Source organism: Labrus mixtus, chromosome 8 (genome assembly GCF_963584025.1).
Source record: "Labrus mixtus chromosome 8, fLabMix1.1, whole genome shotgun sequence".
Taxonomy (NCBI): domain Eukaryota; kingdom Metazoa; phylum Chordata; class Actinopteri; order Labriformes; family Labridae; genus Labrus; species Labrus mixtus.
The window spans coordinates 3,920,743-3,942,070 of NC_083619.1; positions in this window are offsets into that span (position 1 = coordinate 3,920,743).

The following is a 21,328-nucleotide window of genomic DNA, read 5'->3' on the forward strand; positions in this document are numbered from 1 at the left end:
TTTGAATTTGAATTGAATACCCCTCCTATGGCGTATATTGAACTACTGTATGTAATCAGTTCACATGGATTTCCACCCTGAACATCTGACCTTGAGGGTACCTCAGCTCAGTAGGTGAACTGGCCTCTCTCCAGCAGCCAGTCTCAACTCCATACTAACTCTGTACCAGGACATGAACTGGCAAACTTTTGGATAACAACCCAAATCCCTTTAGACTCAGCTACTGCTGCTCCATTTTGTTTTTAATTATTGAGAATGAGAGAAGATTTTAAGATGCTGTCCTTTTGTCAACAAAGGTCAAAACACAGGAAAGAGCAACTGAACAGGATGAAAAAATCTTCAATCACATCTGCAGTTATACGACACACAGCACCAGGTCTGAGAATTTAAAATAATCCCTGACTTTTAAATCAGAGCACCAAAACTTTATTTTTACTATTGTGTTAAATTAAAACACTTAACCTTGATACTTATTGCAGATCCAGGTGCTTCATGCCTGTGGCGTCTGTTTTACTCACTGTGTTTGGATGTAGTCAGACTCTGGATGTGATTTCCCTGTTGGCCTGTGCACAGTGGACGGGCTGGCAGGGAAACACACACACACACACACACACACACACACACACACACAGCTCCTGCACTTTAGAGGAGCAACATTGGCTCAGCTGACATACTCATTTTCCCCGTGAGCTGCCTCAGCCGCTGCAAACAGGAGCAGGATAGTCGCGGCAGAGTACCACAGCTCTGATTAATCTGGCAAACATGGAAATCAACTCGAGAATTGTTCAACAATATCAAGAGAGTTTGAGCAATCTGTTTGATTCTCTGGACAAAGTTTTGAATAAACTTGTTTCAAGAGCAGTTTTTTTACACATGAACTCTGAAGATGTCTTGAAAACGTCAGGCAGGCTGCCCCTGAAATCTGAGTTGTTTGTTCACACATGTACCTCACAGCGGGAGAATCTCCCTGTCCAATGGGAGGGGAGATCTCAGGAGGCAGAACATGAAAGAGGAAGAGACGGACGAGAACAGACTCTGACGCTATACGGAGAATTTTTGCCTTACATGAATGCTTCCTGTAGTTTGACACTTAATATCATCAAGAGAGCGGAATACAACATCCAGGTGAACAGCAAAAATAATGAAGCTGTTTCAATATGTTACAGTGGTCGCGTGCATTCAGTCAAAAGTTTGTGCACTGATTGCAGGATATAAATGTCACCACCCCCTAACCGCTGACCCAAGGTGAATATTCCTGAATATCTGCTGCTGTGTCCTCACATCAGCTCACCCTACTTTATGCAAAGTCAGAGTGAAAAACTTGGCTGCTTGTGTTCCCACCTGGAATTTTCAGGCAGCTGGCTCAGCTGGTAGAGTCGGTGGACTCTCAACCGGGAGGTTGGGGGGTTCGATCACCAGCTCCTGCAGCAACATGTATAATGTGTCCATGGGCAAGACACTTAAAGGGATACTTCACCCATTAGCATTAAGCTTTGTATCATTAGAAACCTGGTAGTATTTTTGAATGGTCGCCCTCATTTTCCCCTGAGATGGAAAATCTTTGTATTTCTAAGTCTGAAAAGGAGCTTCCAGTGACGCAAAAATCATCATTTTGCGTCACTGGAAGATGTTGCGGTTAGCAGGGTGAAACTACAATCACAAATCAGTGGGTGTGACCTCACTCCCAGAATCGAAACTTAACGTCCGCCATATTGCTTGGAAGCTATGCTAACAGGCTCTATGGAGGAAGTTGATAAGAACCAACAGTATGATAAAAGTATGTTTCAACTTCAAACTGATATACTGATGGTCACTGTACATAGCAGCCTCTACCATCAGTGTGTGAACAGGTAGGTGTGTTATACGTTGTAACAGCGCTTTCAGTAGTCAAATGACAGAAAAGCACTTTACAAGCTCAAGTACATTTACCAAGTGTGAGAACACCAAAAATGAAACATTTGCTGTTGATTACTAAGGGACTTTCAAATGGCAGGTTCTTTACAGGACTCTAACACAGAGTCCTGTGTGGATACAGATGGATGAACTCGCTGCAAACAAAACACCATTCACCATCACACTGGTTTCTGTCCTTTGCCATCTTCCATGTCAGTTTGTCGGGGCATAAGTATTGACGACTACCTGATGTGGAACGATAACATAAATGTAAGATTTGCAAAGAGTCAACAGCGCCTCTATTTTCTGACAAAAGTTACCAGTTTTATTTATTTATGGTTTTAAACATCACTATGTTGAAATTGTTTGACAGAAGTTTCATTGAAAGTGTGTCGACCTTCTGTCTTCAGTGTTGGGGGGGGGGGGGGGGATTGTCTGTACAAATAAAACAAGGTTATTAAACTAAGCAGCAAGACAATTGGGAAACAAATGTGCAGCATGTCTTACCTGACAGACCTTAAATTAAATTATGTATTTTACTTAAAAAAAAAAAGATTTTGTTTTATGTTGTCGGTTATGATTCTGTTTGATTTAGTTGAAGGTTTTTTTTGTTTGTTCTCTCTTCATCTCCCCTCCCCTCTCGGTTCTCGTTCTCCTGCAGGTATGTGTGTGTCAGGAGGTGTGGCTGGCTTCTCTCAGCAGCAGACGAGGCTCACCAGTTTCCACTCTGCTCGTCAACCTGACAATAAAAGCCTGTTTTCCTCCTGTAAGAAATAATCCTGTCCACACACTCTTAAGTTCTTACAAACCTCTTCGTCCACATGAAAATAAAAAACTCACTGTTACAGCTGTCATGAGCACGCCAAGTCAAAAACGTCATGTTTATGCCAAAATGTTCTCAATGACTATTTCATTTCATTAAAGTCGTCCATTCAGGCGTCTCTGCTCGTCAACATAGTGGGAGACTACCTGTGTATGTGTGCATGTAAAACGTGCAGTGAGCAACGTTAACACCAATACTCGTTTGGTTACATCTGCCATCGCACTGATCTCCTGTAAACAAAAGTGACAGTGACATCAAACGGAGGAGAAACCGGCTCAAGGTGAGACACTACAAGTCCAGAACTCAGTCTTCCTCGTCCTCACTTAAATGGAGCCTTGTGTTAGTTCAGGCGGAATACAGTAGTCCTGCCCGCAAGTGGCCATCAGCTGATCTGAAAACCGCCCCAATGCCAACCAATCATTATCAAACTCTGACAACAAGGCGGCCTATTTCTGCCTCTGACTCCTCCTGCATCACCTCCACTCTGCTGCTAGACACTGCTGTGAAGTTCTCCTTCCACCAGCCCGACCTCCACCAGCTTCAGTCAGCACATTTTATATTCTAGGATAAATTGTCTGCAAGATGTCAGTATCATTAAATGCACATTCAGGTTCTGTCCTGCATTTCCCCATGGGGGGAATTAAAGGTTTGCGCTCTCAGCAAAAGCTGTGGCATGCTGCACTGATACAGCTGAGAGCTAGGAGCAGAACAAATACCGCCAAATACAACTGTACAAACCATAAGTGCAATAAATGGTTAAATCTATGACGAGAGGATTCCTCACTGCAGGGCCGGCCCGTGGCATAGGCAGTATAGGCAAATGCTAGGGGGCGCCTGCCGTCCATAGGGGGGGCATCCTGGTACCCAAAATGAGTGAGGAAGAACAGTTGAGGAAAATAAGAAGAAAAAGAAGGAAACGTGTGTTTAACTATTACTTTTAATACTGCTCTTTGTAGGGGAGGGGGGCAGACTAGTTATCAGAAAAGCTGTGAAACATAAAGCTGTATGCCAGTTTTCTGTAAGTGTATTAATATTGTGATTGGTGGTGGAGTTGGTTGCAATACAAGGGTTACCAGCTAAAATCTTGCCTAGGGCACCAAGTGGGTTAGGGCCGGCTCTGCCTCACTGAAACACCTTAAACAGAGTTTCTGAAAAACTTCACCCTGGAAAGACCTAAAAAAGCAGTTTGTGTGTACAAAAGACAGAAAAAGCAACTTTTTTCATAAATAGCCGCCTACCTGTGGACTAGGCCTCAGCCCACATGTAATGAGAGAACTCAGACCTCTCTTCACTAGCGGTTACTCTACAAGCCAGCCAGCTCCCTGCCTCCACCGCCTGATCCTTTGTTTTTATCAATAAAGTATTTTTGTTACTTTAATCTACCTGCAGTCTTTCCTTAAATGTTCCCTCTAAACCAGAACCTGGGAACCCCTAACACTGTCCTTCAGTGTTGTCGACGACTTTTGTCAAGGTGTTGTGTTTTCATGCTCTCGTGTATGACAAATAAAGGCTCCATTCATTCACTCGTTCAAACTGTAGACTAATTATCTGATGTACAAACAGACCATAGAAAAGGTAGTTTCATTAATCTCACTTTATTCACCACATTCACATTTGTATTATCAAATCAAAGTCATATCAGGTTAAATAACAGGAACACTAAAAACAAACAACTGGGGCGCCAGTAGCCTAGCGGTTAGTGTGCGCGCCACATGTACAGAAGCTTAAGCCCTCAAGAGCGGGAAGTCCAGGTTCAAATCCGACATTGTGGCTTATCTCGTTCCCCACTCTCTCCCTCCTCAAGTTTCAGACTCTATCCACTTTGTCTCCCTGAGAGAAGAGTGTGACATGGAGGTTTTTTCACTGGAAACTCTAAAACAATTTCACTTCAATGTGAATCTAATCGGATGAACGTAGCTCTGATTCTTGTTCTTTAGTTTGATTTAGATCGTTCTACAAAAAAAACATCAATTAAGTTATTTTGATTATTGAATGAAACATCTCAATCATGATGCAGCGTGATGTGTGACATGAGACAGGAATAATCAAAATGATGAAGAAAACTTTCACACTGTAAGAATGATCATCCGGTCAGTGATGATCAATATGAATCAACTGTGACTAAAGCTATCATTCATGACTCAGCTCGAATCAAAACTGAGAAAATATTGCTGATTGTTGTATTCCTGTGGCTCTTCCTCATTCTGACCTGCAAACACAGATAAAGATCTAAAATAAAATGAGCTTCAGGGTCTGTGTTAGTGACTCAGACAGCTGGCACTGCAGTCATCCAGAAATATTGTTTACCACAGACTTTGTCACTACTCTGAACTGTGTTCACCAGAGCATGTTACAGAGGATACATGAGGAACTAATAGCAAAGTCTGCGCATGACAACGCTTAATTTCTGTATTTGCTACCAGCCGGGGTGAGCTGCTGCCACATTTACATAATATTTACTTGGGTATAATCCCTGAATAGCTTTAGTTTCAGTCCTTAAAGGCAGGGTTGGTAATTTTCTACAGATCCACAATTTAAGATTTTGGTTGAAATCGTCTTTAGGTCCTGACAGAAATAAATAACTCTAAATAACTAAAAGGAACAAAGATAATCCATCATCTGTATCAGTTTGTTAGTCTGTAAAAACTTTGACCAATGTCTGCCACGAGGTACCAATCTGATGAACCAATCACACGCCTCCCTGTCTCCCTGCTCGTTCTCTACCTCTGTGCACGAGCCCACACTCAAAGCGATGACAGAGTTTATACTGTGAGTTTGCCATTTATTGTTGTGAGTAGTAAAATAGCCACCATGTATTATGATAATGTTTAGTGTTTACTTACCGCTGAATGAGACATGAGACAATGTAGTTTCTACACAATGCAAGAGATGAGCTGAGGTCCACTTCTGGATCAACGGCGCTCGTGCATGTAAGTGAGGGGGCGTGGCTTTAGAGGGAGCACAGAGGGTGCAGACGGAGCACTGAGGGAATGCTACTTTCAAAATCATGCTAGTTTTTGAAAATTACCAACCCTGACTTTAACTTTTACATATAAGCAAACTTTACATCCATTTATTAAAAGTTCACAGAATGTGTACATCTACTCTCCATCCTCTACCGCCCTTGTTTGTTTGTTGTTCACTAAAACACATTTTAGATTGCAGTTCCACCAAAGTGCAGCCACAAAAGCTTCGCCGTCATGACGCCTTTGTACTTTTATATTGATCTCAGAAAGCGTAATGTTGATGTGTAATTTTACACTGACAGCTGAGCTCCACCGCTTTCACTTGTTGTCTTAAATTGAGGAGTCTTTTCAATGAAAAACGCTCTTCCATACGGTTTATTAGCTAAACAGTGTACCACTGCTTTCTCTAAATGTCTGATTTTGACATACTGAGGGAGAAAAGCTGTTTGAAATTGTCCGTGCTGCGAGTTATCCCAGAATGCTTTGTCAGTATATCGCAGCTGGCAGTGCACACCAGACTGGCTGCTCCACCTTTTAAACAGCCTTTCTCTCAAATCATGCTTTTAAAGAAAACTGTTGGTATACTGTTAAGTAGATATACCCAATGGAAGGGTAGATTATTAAAAAAAAATGTCTTGTATGCCTTCATTAGAGAGACAGGACCGTGGATAGAGCTGGAAATCAAGAAGAGGGAGATGGTAATGACATGTGGGAAAGGAACCACAGGTGGGATTCAAACCCAGGCCACCTGCTTCGAAGACTACAGACACAGGTCAGGTGCTGGTGTAATTGCTGATGAAATCTTTACTGAGGTCTCTTGCACAAAATTTGCATATACAGACGTGTTTGCACATTCTTTTGCACAGGGTTAGCAGGCATATTTGTGTGAAGTCCGTCAGCAGCACAGTTTTGCTCGGTTGGATGGTGCACACCCTGCTCCACAGCCATGAGCATCTTTAATCACATCACAGGAGAACTACAAGATCACATGAGAAAAACATGAAAAACAACATGTTGCTTTGTCTTTCCGAGGATGCTTTGTTGTTCATCCGGTGTCTGCTTTGACATCATGTTGATAAAGGGATGGAAAATACGATCGTGAGTCTGTATACTGTGTTTTATTTTGAAATTGACCGGACGCTCTGTATATGTTCTTGTCTAGCTTCCCGTCCCGGTCATTCTTTTCTGTCCAGCTTGACGCGTACTCGTCGAAAAGAGACTTGCAGAGTAATTAAAACAGATTAGCGCAGCGCTGACAATAGCGCCCGGAGTATGTGGAAATTGGGGGTTATCGTCCCTTTTCTATTTGTTTTTCTCAAAGTATGTTGCTCATAGCATGCGGTCTGCTCTCGAGAAATGTCAGATCAGAATAACTTTATTAACTAATCAGAATAGGGAATTTAAAACAGCCATGTTATAAAATGGTGTAGTATAGGCTACAAATATTTCTTTAAGAAGTCTTTCTTGGTTCAATTAGTCTCATTAAGAATTGGATTTACATTAGTTTTTCTTTTGATAGTGATTGGCTCGTTGCTTCAAACTCTCTTCCTCTGTCACTCCAGTGTTAGGCCCCGCTGTAACCAAACTCTGGCTTCCTTATTAAAGCAGACTGTTCAGACTGATTATGGATCTCGCCTCCCTTGCACCTCGATTAACAAGCTTCTTGCACACCACAAATAATTGGCCCCAATATCAGGATAATGACTTCCTCAAATTACTTGCTTTAATTACTTACTTGAAATTCAATCACTTTTTAGATTAAACTCATTTCGAGGAACAGTATCAACACCATTTATATTATTAGGCAACCCTGGAGGATTGCATGTGGCTCTCCAGCCTGCAAATAATTAGCAGGTAATGTCTGAATGATGGAGAGCCATTCCTCAGGTGAATTCCAGGTGAACTTCAGGAGGATTTTCTTTTTATACTCATTTCAACATTTCTGTTAATAACGCGTAGAAAGATGAATCCAAAAGTCTTCAGGGGAAGAATTAATTTAAGAAATAGTTCAAAGCTTGGGCTATGAACTCAGTACTATACTGAAGGGTATTTGTTTCTAACCTGAGCAGGTAGATCTGGTAGCCAGCTCAGGAAATGATCAGCTGTCAGTTCTGTGTTTTAGATGTTTTATAACTTAAACTACAGATAACTCGCCATTTAATCGTTTGTGACATTGGAAGCGTGTCTCATCAATGTATTCTAAATGGTAAATGGACTTTAGCTTGTATGTGCTTTCCTAATCTTCTGACTACTCAAAGTACTTTTTATACCGCAGGTCGCACCTTCACATTCACACACTGATGGTAGAGGCTGCTGTGGAAAGTTAACATCAGAAGTAACTCATCCCATTTACACACATTCATACGTCGCCGACTAAACAGCGGGAGCAACTTGCCCAAGGACACATCGGACATGTGATCAAACCCCTGACCTTCCCCAACTAAGCCACAGTCTACTGCTTAAAGCTTCCAGTTATTATACATTTCTGGCTACTTTAATGATGTGGTAGGTTTAATAATAGGATTTTGAATACTTGGTGTCAAACACAACTGGCTACTTCCCTGTGAATGGAGAAGGAAGATGGAGCTGGAGCTTAGTGAAAATAATTCTAGTTTAGAGAGTAACAAATTTAAAATCAAACAATTACCAGAGCGAGGCTGTTTGCTTAATCCCCGCCTCCAAAATGTGCGCTGGAGTCCGTTAACTTCATCATGATGATAGCTCTGATCTGTGAGGCAAGGCTACTGGAGTGCGTCCAGACCTTTTTCGACTGGGGTCGCCCAAGAGGGGCACTGACCTTTGCAGGGGTGGCCTGAAATGTGATGTTCGCACTAAATCACACAAATAAATATAAATGATTTACCCTTTTTTACTTCACCAATCAGATCTTCTTTAATGACACGAGTTAATAATAAAACTAAAAAAAGGTTTATGTTTAAAGTCACACACAATTCAAACTTCTTAAATATTTGTCTTAAGAAATACATGTGCAAAGCTTTATTTACAATTTAAAGTACAAACAAAAGTAAATATGCTACATTGATACTTGAAAAATACCAAAAAATACGAGCAGCCTTTTGCAAAAATAGATCTAATAGTTGGTTTTTATTATACTGTAAGTCCCGCCTCTGAAATGGCAAATAGCCAATTACAGTTCAGTATTTTTGGAGGTTGGCACCTGGGGTGGCCAGTCAAATTTCTAGGGGGGGGCGATGCCACCCCTGGCCAGCCTTTTTGAAACGCTCCTGCAAGGCTATCAATGTTCTCATCTCCTTTCCTAAATGAAACAATGAATCAAATTTCTCAAAATTGTAACTATTATTTCAACACTTTGATTAAAGATAGAGATTTCAGAAACACAGCACAAGATGTAAAACAAAAAAATCTTTTATGTGCAAGCACCTAGTAAGAGAGTGCACCTGGCTGGGGAATGAAGACACAGAGGGGTTTTCAAGTGGGCACCCTACTTTCTCAACGTTTTGTTGATGAGCCCACGACGTCTCAGGAGAGTTCAACACCTTCCTCTGTGTCATCCTGGACTTCTACCTTGGGGTCCAGCAGAGGTCCTGCCTCTTCATCCATAGTCACTGTCTGCATCTCTCCGCTGCCTCTGATATAGCTTTGGTCGCTGCCCGTAGGATCTAACCTCTGACTCCTAGGTCTCTGAGCAACATCATGGTAGATGTTCCCACGAACCCTGTGCAACCCCTCTCCACAGGACCAACTACAGTCCAGCCGCAGCTAACTCGGCATAGTGTAGATGTTTCCCCTCATAAGCCTCATCCTCTGAGTCCTCCCAGGGTACTGTGAGTTCGACGATGAAGGCCTTTCTGAGAGAAGGAGACCAGCATAGCAAGTCAGGCCTTAGGGAGGTGATTGCAATCCCTGTGAGAAATACAAGCTGCCAACACCTCACTCCAGAGGTGTGGGGCTGTACGATGTCAAAATGTTTTTACCTTTAGGGGAGTCGTATCAACAAGTCTAAGAATCTAGAGCCGTGCTTGCTGCTCTGTGGTTCTCATAGGCGCCTTAGTATTTTACAAAAGCTAACATCAGCATGAGGCTGATGACAGTTTTGCTCCCTGTATTTAAATGATGTCACCTTCACAGACTTCCTCATATGAATACATTCAGTGAGCATATATAGTCAGTCCTCTATACGTTACAGTCATTCTAAAGCAGATGATTAAAACATGTCTGCACACTGCTGCTGTCTGCTGGAGGTGCACTATCATGTGAGCAATTTCCTCTTTGATGTCCTGCTGTGACACAAACGGGAATTACTGTGACCTCCCGCATTGATTGGCTGGGACATAATTTCCCGGGCGTCCCATAATTAGAATTGGAGTTAATCCCTCTCTGTCTCGTCCCCACTGTGGCTTTTTACTTGCGAGAGCTGACCTCTGTCAAAGATAAGAAGCACACCTTCCTCGCCTTGCTCTCTTCACACGGACGCTTCTGAGCCGGGCTGATAAACCTCGCTTTAGAGGAGCCTTTTCTAGAACCCTGCCCTCCATTTCCTGCTGGCTGCTTGTCTCTCAAGTCAATCAACAGCTCATTAATAGCAGCTCGGGCCGCAGCTCTCCGCTCCTCTGTCATCCTCACAATCCATCTCCCTGCGTGAATATCTTGTCTGAACATCCTTGTTCACTAGTGACTGTTGACAAAGCTGAGAGGAAGGTCTTAAACCACTGACCTTGTGAGGTAAGTTCAGTACAAGAGTAGAGAAATATGAACTCTGGAGTGTGATTTAAAAAAGTGTCTGGTACCTGAAGAACTGTGGCTTCACTTGTTTTATCTACAGAATGAGTGAGAGTGAGAGTTTGTATTACATGTGAGTACACAGCAACGTTTATTCTGAATATAAATCATGAAAACAAAAACAAGGTCAAAACACAGTTAACAGAACAACAACAAAAACGCTGCTGAAGGGTAAAAAAGTGTACAACCCTGTCCTTCAACAAAGTATTAACTTCAACTTTAAATGTCTCACAGTCTTTATGATGACAAATAAAATAGAATAAGAAATGTAGTGTGGTACAAGTTTCAACTGAATTACTGTAATAAATGTTCATGTGGAGTTGGTCTTGTGTCTGATTACTGTCAGAGATTAAGTTTGAGGGTGATTAAATATTTAATTTAACCTTTTTCTTGAGTTAAACATAAACGTTGATCACCCATAGACCCAAACACCATTCATGCGTTAAAATACAATTTTCAACAATCAAACTGATATTTTAGTCTAAACAGAACTATTCAGTAAAAACCATGTCCCTAATCCTGACCAGCAAAGGTCAATTCTGCAAATCTGTGCTGTAGTGTAGTGTCACTGTTTACTGAATGAGGATTATCTGCTGCATGGGAAAACTATCAAACTGGTACCTGCTGAGTCAAAGCTCAAAGTGTGAACGCTCGTATGTGACAGTTCACTCCAGATGATTTGAAATGTGTCAAGTTGTTGGTGTTTTTAAGAAGCGAGCAGGAGGTTTCGATTGCCCTGGAGCTCCATGTAACTTTGTTAAACCAAAGAAAAGTGTCAAATATGTCAAACAGGAAACGTCAGTATGAAAGTCAACACTCAGCATGAGCGACAGAACGGAGTCAGTATAGTTCTCACACAAACTGAAGGGTGGGCTTTTGAACTGGCTTCCCCGCTGTTTAAAACAAACTTTACACATTAAAACACAAGTACACAGATTTCTGTCTCCTTGTTTGTTCTCACAGCTGTAAAGGAAAGTATGCAACACGTCATCCTGGAGCTTTAGAGGCCCGTTTATTCCTGATTATTGTCTATTATCTACTCTGATTCATCTAACCATCACAGACTCTGATATTTAAAAAAAAAAAGTTTTTTATATAACACTCACTCATAGATGAGCCATTAAGATAAAGGGCCCAAAACAAAGCGGTTTTAAGGGCTAATCCAAATATAACAAAACTGGTGACCACATGGGATTAGGAGACCAAGCTGAGCTCTGGCTCAGTTTATTCCAGCCTGGCGGGTTTGGCTTCAAATGAAAATAGCACCCCTGGGTGCAACAACTGTGTCCTTAGGCTGCAGGAAAGTCTCTTTCAAACCAGACCAATTTATCAGCATGGCGCTGATGGATGGCGAAGACGGCTGACATTTTCATGTCCACATTTGTATTATAATGTGCAGCTTATCTGACATCACCGTGGAGATACTGACGAGATGATTGTTTCACACGTGTGACTCGTTCAGTATCTCCATAGTGGATAGGATTTTTGATTTTTTGGGGTCACGCTATGATTCAACATGGATTGTTGATTCAAACTTTTCCCTGATTCACATGATATTGTTTTTATAATCTACTCCACACTTTGCATTTTATTATGTGGGAGGGTCAGATTATAAATTGACATTCAAAAGCTGAATAAAATGATGTTCAAGATAATGCAGCTTTTATATTATGTGTAACTTTTTGTGCAGCTATTTCCAAAAAAACCTAAAACTAAGACAACATTTATTTAGGCTTCACTTACAATATAATTTAATACGAATTAAACCATTTAGATTCAAGCCAGCTAGCTATGTATTCATCAGTAAAAATCTTAGTTTAAAGCTTAATGGTTGATGAGCAGGTCTATTAAAACAGATGATGGATCTTGTTATTTTAATTGGCTGTTCAGAAGATCTGTAAAGCAATGCTGTGTGCGTTGGTCAGTTGGTCATTTAGTTGGTCATTTATATACTTCACTTTCATTTTGAATACGTTGGGTTAAGCTGTTGGGAATGAGCTTGTACTGTATATTTGTTTTCTAGCATTCTGACTACTCAAAGTGTTTTTACACTGCAGGTCACACCTACACATTGACACACTGATGGTAGAGGCTGCTGTAGTGTTCATCAGTTTCAACAAAGTTGGGAGGTGAGATACTCAGGGTTACCCAAGGACACATCGGACATGTGGCCGTAGGAGGATTGAACGACAAACCTTCCAGTAGTTACCTCTGATCCACATCCCGCCCGCCTGTCAGTCAGGTCAGCTACGTGCATTATTGTGAATAACGCAAAACAAGTCATGAGCTACTCAGGCCTATTTCGTGTTTTGAACCAGACCAAACTGGTGCTTCTGCAGCCAGCCTCAAGTGGACACTTGACAAACTGCAGGATTTTGCAGTTTTGCACTGGCTTAATTTTTCAACACCTGAGGCTGCCGCTTGGTTTGCGCTTGAATTTTATTAGCCCCCTATATACCTTGTGACTTGGACATTGAGGCAGAGAAGACACAACTGAGGTGCAAATCAGGGACCCAAAGTCAGCTGAATTCAAAGTTGCAGAATTTTTAAAAATGATCAGAGAACTAGAAATAGAAAACATTTTTTCTAAGTTCTTACAAGATCTTGTATTCATGAGGTTTTCCATCATTGTCATGAAAAGGAGTTCAGGAAAAAGAGTTGTGACTATTGGAGCTCAGGTGTGTTTGTTGTTGTGGGGATCAGCTGATGGGAACACACTGAGGGCATCAGGGCATGACAGGATGCTGAGTGGCAGGTGATTCAGTGACTGGCAGGTTAAATGGACAGCAGACGATGAGAGAATTAGGACCAGCTGTGCTCCGTTTAGCCCTACCACTGCGCTGCTTTTTATGGAGTAATACGGGGCAAAGAATCAATATGCTGCAGGATGGGAGGTGACAGTCGTAGTGTTGAGTCTCTCTTCTGTAAATATCAAACAGCAGCATGTCGTGGAGACTCAACATAACTGTTACAGTCCAGACACTGTCACAGCACATTTCCACATTTAAACTCTTTAATGTTTCCTGTAGCGCCACCTACAGGTTTAAACAACTATTAAAAATGATTGCTGTTTATTTATTATTCATTCAATTCAATCCTGCCTGCGTTTGCTTGTGGGTTGTTGTGCTCTTTGCTTTTCATGTCATATTGTGCAAAAGGCCAAAAATGATGTCTATTCAAATGAGTGTGTGTGTGTGTGTGTGTGTGTGTGTGTGTGTGTGTGTGTGCGTGTGTTTGTGTGTGTGTGTGTGTGTGTGTGTGTGTGTGTGTGTGTGTGTGTGTGTGTGTGATGTACAGCGTCATTAACCAGTGTGTCAGGTGGAGCTCCCAGCTGAGTGAGGATTTAGAGACAGCTTAATGAACATTGTAATTTCTCCCGTTGCCCTGTCAGCACTGCACTGCGTTTCTTTTTTACTGTCAGGATGAATGCAGCCTTCACTCCTCCTCCTCTCTAAACTTTTAATCTCACTTTTTATGAGCGCAGACATCCCTCTTATCCCTGACTTAATATGCTAAAGCATTGATTTTCCCATATTCATCGTCTGAATAATAGATAGTCCGTCCTCTATTAAAAGTACAAACTGTATCCCGACCGCCTTCTTTTCCCCCTAACAAGAAGAACAGATGCTCTTTCAACTCGTCCGGTCGTGTAACAAAGACATAATCTGTCCACAGAACGGGTATATTACTGATGTGTTAATATACAAGATGAATTCAATATGTCCTTATCAATCATAGCAGTCGTGTTGAGGTTTAGTGGATTGTTGTGTGGCTTGTTTCAGAGATTTGTGCACTCATTACGAGAACGGAGATAAAAAGAGAAATCCAATAGAGAGACTTGTTCTTTTTCTTTAAGTAATTTGGGGCTTTTTATGCCTTTATTAGAGAGATAGGACAGTGGAGTCAGAAATCAGGGAGAGAGAGAGAGAGAAAGAGAGAGAGAGAGAGAGAGAGAGAGAGAGAGAGAGAGAGAGAGAGAGAGAGGGGGGGGGGGGGGGGGGATGACATGCAGGAAAGGAGCCACAGGTCAGGTTTGAACTAGTGGTGTGCAAAAGTGACCAAATTGCTAAATGTTTACACGTTGACCCAAATGGAGGGAGGGGGTGGAGAGAGAGCGTGCACAAGAGAGTGAGAGAGACAGCGAGAAAGAGAGAGAGAGAGAGCGAGGGGTGGAGAGAGAGCAAGGGAGAGAGTGAGCGGCAGAGTGCTGACGCGTGTGAGGATCTCACGGCTCCCGTTTAAAAAAAGAACTTCCCTCTCGACTCCTGTGGAGGGATAAGAGTGCAGAATCACATCAGCAGAGAGAGAGAGAGAGAGAGGGAGAGCGATAAGGTCCCTCTTGTATATGCACCACTGTTGTGGAGTGCTTCGTGCAGAGACATGTTACCACGTTTGAAAAAAACAACTAATTAACGTTTAAACGGTTGGCGATTTCAGTAAATGTTTTTCTATACGTTTAGTGTTTAATCGTTTATAAGTCACACCTCTAGTTTGAACACAGGTGTCTTATGCTGATGACTGTATCCTCTGTACATGCCGCATTCAAACTAACCAGCGACTCCAAAAAGGAACGTTTTAAGTCTCCTCTTAAAAGTACAGAGTGTGTCTGACTCCCGGACCCTGACTGGAAGATGATTCCAGAGGAGAGGAGCCTGATACTTGAATGCTCTACCTCCCATACTACATTTAGAGACTGTAGGGCGTGATGATGGAGAGGGATAATGTGCTCTTTAAGATAAGATGGTGCCTGAACATTAAGGGCTTTGTAAGTGAGAAGAAGGATTTTAAATACAATTCTAGATTTTATAGGAAGCCAGTTCAGAGAAGACAGTACAGGAGTAATGTGGAACCTTTTTTCATAGAGTCAGTACACGAGCTGCAAATGTCTTTAGTGAACCATTAGGGCAGCAGATAGAAAAGAACTACAATAATCCAACATGGAGGTAACACATGAATGGACTAGTTTAAAGAGGACATATTATCCCCCTTCTCCACCTTTTCAAACAGTCCCCTGTGGTCTAAATGAAACATCTGTGCTGTGCTTTGGTCAAAATATAACATGAATCAAGCACCAGAGGAGGTTTGTGACCCTGTATAAACCAGCTCTCTCAGAATGCTCCGTTTTGGTGTGTGTGTCTCTTTAAATTAAATGAACCCCCCCCCCCTGAGTTTTCCCCGTAGACATTACTCCTCTGTAGCGAGAATAAAAATGGCCGACCTGCATAAAAGTTTTGTTCTAGGCTGGGGGTGGAGTCCATGGGTGGAGATATCAGGGGAGGGGAGGGGATTTTTTTTTACCCGAATCCCACTGTGACATCACAAGGAGAGCACATTTGAAACAGAGAATTTTTCTCTGTGTTGTAAGACTCATGCAGACCACAAACAAAGGACTGGATGGGTATATTTCACATGTTGTGGGTCAGTAGACACTCAGGTTACCAAAATACATGTTCAAAACATTTTTCATAATATGTCCCCTTTAAGTCACTTAAAGCCAACGTTAAAATAACATCCAATACAACACAGAGATCATCTAGGAAGCTTGGCTGCTAATGTACAATTATTAAAAAGTATTATGGAGCAAGTGAAGGAAAATGCTCCTTTACTTTGAGTCGTCTTCGTTTAGATATCTTACCAGCTGTGACTTATATCTACTCACTGGAAACATTTCTGCCTTTTTTTGACAGATGTTAAAAATGAATTAATGAGAGTTTCTCTGAGTGTTTACAGCACAGTGAATAATTAGACTCAAGCCGCTTTTCTCTCTTTACCTCCTCAAGAAGACAGGATGCTGCTGTCTTATCACTTCAAACACACATCAGTTCAAGTGTGTTTGAAGTGTCTGTAGTCCTGAACATGGTGCATGTTCGCCGGGCTTGGCTTGGATCTCTTATCTGTGTAATCGCTTCATATATCCTTCTTATTTTGACTGGCAGAATAACCATCATGCTCCAAATATGAAAGAACCTTTAATACATGTTACGTCTTGATTGTGTCACAACAGCCAAGTTACTCATTGTGCATGCTCTCTTTTGCATTTAGCTGTTTCTTAAATTCTGTGTTTCTTTGATTATTGAGTGCACAGCCTGCAGCTTGTATCTGTTGTTCTCCTGCTGGATGCATTTAGACGGATGCGAAGCATAAAAAAAAGACTCTTAGCTGTTTCTGAAGTTTGCTGTTCCTGAACAGAAAGGCATAAATAAAAACAAAGATGTTAGCTTCCAGTGGTATCAAATATTTTCTCTCTGCAGATATAGCCTGCATGCATGTTTGACTTTGTTAGGTATTTGCTCTTCCTCTCTTCCCTCCGTCTTTTTGTTCCTGTGCTTACACAGTTCCTGTGCTTACACAATTATTCTCAAAGGAGGGATTCACTTACAAACAATTTACACTGAAATTAAATCATCCAACACTTTGGCTGAATTATTGCTCCCCTGGTTTCTGTCTCTCACGCGTGAGAATTTCTTCCAAGCCTTTCTCTCCCTCTGTCTTACATCCCTGTCTCCCCCACCTGCCCTCCCCCACCCCATACTGTACATAAGAGACCAGCCAACCTTAACAGGCATTCACACTTTCAGAAAACTCCTGATCTTTGCCGGAGGAGCTGTATGACGTTGATTTCATCATTTTGTCATTCATACATTTATATGCCCAGCCAGCATGAGCTTACATGACCCCATTAATGAAAACGTTCCAAATTCAGAGTGCAGAGGTCTATTCATCGTCATGAAACAAAAAGAGAATACAAAAAGCAAGACGAACCCTAATGAAACAGAATTCTTTTCCAGGCTTTTGAGACAAAATTATCAAACTTAAACAGCCATTCCAGTTTTTGCACATCTGTCCACCCCAATATTTCAGGTTTTTGACAACCTACTTCATGAAACAATAATTCTGTAAGTGTGAACGCAAACAACTGAGTTTTCCATTTGGACTTTACCTTGAGTTTCTCCTATATTTTTCCGCAGCAAGTCCGGGTGGGCTGATGTGAGAACTTAGCAGGATAAAAAATGACTTAAGATTGCAGATTTTACACATGTGAAAATATATACAAAAAACAAAGTAGTCCAAGAGATGACTTGTGTTCTTCTAGCATTTCTGAAATCAATTACTAGAATAATATCACAGTGTTCAGGCTGTTGTGTTCTTCTGTGTTGTTCTAAGTGTTGTGAAGGGCCCATTAGTGTAATATTAGAATTGTTTGGGAACTGCTGGTATATGAGACTCTGTTTCTTCGTCATCCACTAGGTCTGGTTAATCCTGAGATCGATTTATTTTGTAATAATGACGCCCTTCTCCACTGGGGGCACTGTGAATTCAGATCAGGCACAAATGTGCACTTTAGATCATACTGTATGTTAATGTTTTATTCTTTGTTTATTAAAGAATAATGCGACAATAAAATACATTTTTGAGTCAGTTTCTTCTTACCCTCTACAAACAATGCACACGTAATTATTTAACAAATAAAAGAAGGTACTGTGAGTAGTTATCTGGGTATTACTCTCATCTGTGTGTATTATTAAATCGATATCGAAGCATATTGATCAATATCGAATAGTGAAGCAAAGAATTGAAATCGAATTGAATTGTGAGGTTGTGGACAACACCCAGCTCTAACCCTAACTAACCCCTAACCCTAACCCCATCCCCCTCCTGTCCCACAAGGATATTCTCCCAATGTGAGGCGCATGTGTGAACATCACACTCAGGGAGACTCAGGAGCAGTTAGTGTGCACATGTGGAAACGGCTCATGTCTGTGTGCATGGCCTAATGACAAACCTCTGACATCCACCCTTAACCCCCGCAGATTGATACGATGTGTGGTCATGATGAGGCGCAGACATCCTTTACTCATGCTCATGAAGAAAAGTAACCGCTGTATGTGACCTCCACAGTTACACAGGTGATACTTGCAACACATCATTAGACTGTTTGGTCTCCTTCAGCACAGGAAGGAGCCGGCTTAAAGAACCAATTACAGCAAGTCGACTGTTGTGACGGGGGTTTTTGTCGCAGTAAATGTGCACTGAGGGAGCAAGAGGAGAATCTCATTTGGTGCGAAAGCTACAGAGACATGTGAAGAGTGATGATTCATCCGGCTAAGACGCTGCTGTCCAATTAAAACCAAGGTGTTTGCTGTCTATAGCATCCCGTGTTCACTGTGTAATGACAAACTTTTAAGCATTTTTTTTCCATCCAGAACAGGCCTCCTCAGTGAAACCTGGCAGCAGAACAGAAACACCTGCAGAGCGGGGTTCAAAAGTTTCATCTGTGCTCTCATCAGAACCTTGCCATGTTGCTGAAGGATGTGCGATGCTTTCATCACTCACAGTCCCTCCTAAGAAGTGTTTCAGCCAGATTTTAAACCATAATGAGCAGGAGTTTTAAATTTTATATTACCAGTATTTTAAATGTTAAATCCAGCTTCCTCTTTATTAGCTCTGGTGCTTTTGGTTCATTCAGCCTGAGGGAGATAGGTCTGAAGGTTGCATTGTAGTTGCACTCTGTTCAATCGGGTTGCAACCATAAAACTAATCACACACGTGCAGCTGTACAGGACCTCGGCTTCAAGTGTGTATTTAAGTGCTCAAGCCTTACAATGTCCCATCCCGTGCACACATTAGCCAGTCGTGCTCCTTAAAGGCAGGGTTGGTTATTTTTGAAAACTAGCATGATTTTGAAAGTAGCATTCCCTTAGTGCTCCATCTGCACTCACCCCCTCCCCTCTGTGCTCCCTCAAAAGCCACGCCCCCTCACTTACATGCACGAGCACCGTTGATCCAGAAGCAGACCTCAGATCATTCTTTAAGTGTGGGCTAGAGCACTCAAAGAGAGCGATCAGGGAGACAGGGAGGCGTGTGATTGGTTCATCAGATTGGTACCTCGTGGCAGACATTGGTTTTTACAGACTTACAAACTGATACAGATGATGGATTATCTTTGTTCCTTTTTCAGAGAACATGAGTTATTAATTTCTGTCAGGACCTAAAGACAAGTTCAACCAAAATCTTAAAAAGTGGATCTGGAAGAAAACGCTGAACCCTCTGTTCACTTAAACAGATGGATGGACCTCCTGTGAAAGATAAACATATGTGACCTCACACTTCATAAATCATAGATATGATACATCGACAGAGCTTACAGCTTTAAGGATGATTATAATAGGTGGAAAGAGAAAAGCTGTTCAGGCATAGCGTCCAGCCAACATTAAATATATAAGTATTCATTGAGTGTTTGGTTGAACTTATTATCTTGCAATATTTAAATGTAAAGACCCTGACACACCAGGGAGATCGTCGGCCGTCGGTCCTAGTTGGACCGTCGCCCTAGTTTTTGTGAGAGGAATCTCTCTGATTGGCTGTTGGGAGGTTTCATTTCTCTCCAGCTCTCACAGGTTCAGTAAAGCCCCTTGAGCATGCCGCTGTAGTCTCCATGCTTTCACCCATTAGTGCGGTTTCTCCTTATCTGTCTCCTCCATCTCTTCTTTTCTTTTTCCACTAAAAGACCAAGAGCTGACAACGGCAGCGCCATTTTCTACTTTTCATCAGACATTATTCTCCATTAGTAGACTACCTATAATACGAGTGGTGAACGAGAGCGGTGTGAAAAGGGTCTTCTCGTATCATAACAACAAGCTATACCGCCGCCCCTCACGCACGCGCAGAACATACTTGGTGGTCGGCCGTCGGCTGTAGTCTTTGCGGTGTGTTCTAGTGCAAGACGTGAGGCTACTAGTTCCTTGCTGTCTGCTTGGTGTGTCAGGGCCTTAAGGAACCTGATTGAAATGTTTAAATATGAGACAGAGATGTTCTGATGTTCAATAATTGCTTCTTTGCTGTTTTGTTGAAAGGGGGGGCAGCAGATATAATGTTCTTTGAGGGGAGACTCACTTTCACACACGTTGGAAACCCCTGCTCTCTAGCCTGACTCTCCCTGATCATGTCATCCTCACTGCACTGAAGCAGGAGAGTGTCCTTGATTCACGCTGATATCTGCCTGCAGTGTCAAAAACGTTGACCTTGACTGTAGTGTTACAGAAGACGTGAAGAATGGAAGAGAACAGTGAAACGACATATAACATTATGTACCTTCTGCTCTCTACAATGTTTTTAATTTGGACTGCAGTACCCATTTTAAACACTAGGTGTCAGAGTCACATACTGCTCCTTTAAACCAATAAAGTGAGAAAGTGATGTTGGAGAAGTGTGTTGTATCATGTGTGAAAGGTAGGAGGAGGAGTTTGCTTGGCTGCGTCTTCACCGCCCACAAAGAAAGAAGAAAATGTTCTCCTTTGGTGCCAAGAGAGCGTTGGAGGAAATTATGGGATCCAGCTCAGGCTGTATTAAAGTACACACGTAGGTGAACATTGTGTTGTTTTAGAGCGGCTTAAAATATCAGGTACAAGGTTCAATGCTGCACGTGGGCTGGTACTTTAAAAAAAGAATATCACTTCAACTAAGCTTATGTAACTAAGTTTGGCTTTAGGAAACACGAGGATCCAGTTAACCATTTATTGAGTTCACACATGAGAGGATGGAGACACAGAGGAACAAACAGGTGGATGATCCGTCTGTACATCAGATAAAGAGAAATCAAAGTATGATATTGCATAATTTCATAAAAGATACAAATAAACAAAGCACATGAATAACAATTTTATTAATGCATCCATTAAGTACATCAGGAGTCAAACATACATTAATACACCAGATCAAAATCAACACCAGACTCAGCGATTTACTTCAAGCTTTTTTAAGACTGAAGCTTTTAACACAACCGTCATCACCTGCTGGAATGTAAAACATACTCAAATGAAATAACCTGTAAGGCCCCGTGTCCACTTAACGTTGTTTTTCTGAGTGCCAGCGTCTTTTTTCAAAT